Source organism: Octodon degus, unplaced genomic scaffold (genome assembly GCF_000260255.1).
Source record: "Octodon degus isolate 3935 unplaced genomic scaffold, OctDeg1.0 scaffold00293, whole genome shotgun sequence".
Classification (NCBI taxonomy): Eukaryota; Metazoa; Chordata; class Mammalia; order Rodentia; family Octodontidae; genus Octodon; species Octodon degus.
The window spans coordinates 802,413-804,148 of NW_004524869.1; positions in this window are offsets into that span (position 1 = coordinate 802,413).

The following is a 1,736-nucleotide window of genomic DNA, read 5'->3' on the forward strand; positions in this document are numbered from 1 at the left end:
GTCTGTTGAGGGGCTACATTCTCATTCATTTAGAAGGTGGACTTCTTTATTCACAATACAAAAGTGTTGAGATAAATCTCTGGAGTCTGTAAATGCACTTGTGAGAGTAAAGCTTTCTGAACATCCTAATACCATCAACTGGGAATTATGATTTCAGCACATGAATTTAGGATGCATATCTTTAGACCTAAGCAATGACTCTTAAAAATGGTGTGCCGATTGTTTTTAAAAGTTATGTATGTATCCATCATATGGTGTACACATTCCACTGCTTAACATTCACTTGACAGAAGGAAAAGTGCATGCATGTTCACACAAATATTCATACACTAATGTTCACAAGAATTTTTTTCTTAATAACCAAAAATTGCCTATAATCCAAATTTATTAACAGTTGAATGAATAAGCAAACTGCAACATCTTTCTTGTGAATGGATACACAGCCATAAAAAGAAGTGAACTACACTTAAAAATGTAGATAAATCTTAAAATAATTACTCTGAGTGATACAAACCAGATGCTTTTCCAAATAAAAGATAGCAGTGTATGACTGCACTTATATAAAAGTCTAGGGAAGCCTAATTAATTTTGTTAGCATTCTGTAGGGAAACAGATTTAATATAAAATGATTATACAAGGGATTTATGAGGTAGGCTTACAGGAACATGAATGAAAGAATCCCACTGGGGAACTTTCAAGAAGATGGTCGAACAATAAGCAGTAACAAATCAAACTCGCAAAAATTCAGGATTCATACACTAGAAAATAACAATTTGGGAAGAAAACAAGGAGGGAAGTAGATCCCTAGGACTCAGGAAGGATCTGATGGGAAAATTGAAGCCCATTGAGAAAGTGAAGAGACAGAGCACAAAGCAAAAAGAATGAAGGGGAGACCTGCACCTTCTCCCCAGCTCCTGGCATGAGAATTGAAGATCAAGTCTATCAGAGAAACGGTGAAAGTCCGTGACTACAGAGGCCTCCAGGGGGAAATGTGTCAGTGGAACAGAGTAGTGGATATTGTGTGCTACAGCTGGTAAGTTACTCCAGTTCAAGTGACTACAGTATCCCCTGGAGACAGTGCTTGGTCAGACACCATTTGAGGGAGAGCCCAACTGAACCTTGGACTCAGCAGTCACAGGTCAGACTTCCCCTCAAGGCTCACAGTGTTCAACTCCCATAGTGACTGAGTGAGGGACAACCATAGGAAACATCCACAGTCAGGGAGCCTTGGTCAGGCTGCAAGAGACACCCAGAATCTTATAAGCTAAATGACTCAGGCCTCAAAACCTTGACCAGATCCCAGGCTTAGCATGAACTTCTGTGGATTTGAAAGTGCCCAAAGCACCACCCTACCCTAAACCTACTGCAGGCTTGCTGGATTATCCAGTACAGATCTGGGCCCTAAATCCCTCCTTGCCTATTAAGGAGAGCAGAGTCATACCCTAAAATAGATTTTGCCACAAAACTGCAGGCCCCAGAAAATAATCACAGGCTTGAAATCACAGAGAAATTTCTTTTTTTTTCCTCCCCTGTTCATTTGTTTTGTTTTGTTGTGTGTGTGACTGTGAACATTATTTTTAGTTATTTTGTTTCATGTTATTTGTTCTTGTTTTTTCCTTCTTTCATTCATTCATGTCTTCTTCAACAGTCTACTGAAACTTATTTTCAATTGTTTTAAAGCCTTGCTTTTACTCTTTCTCTTCTATTATTTCTCTATTTTTCCTCGTCTTTCTTTT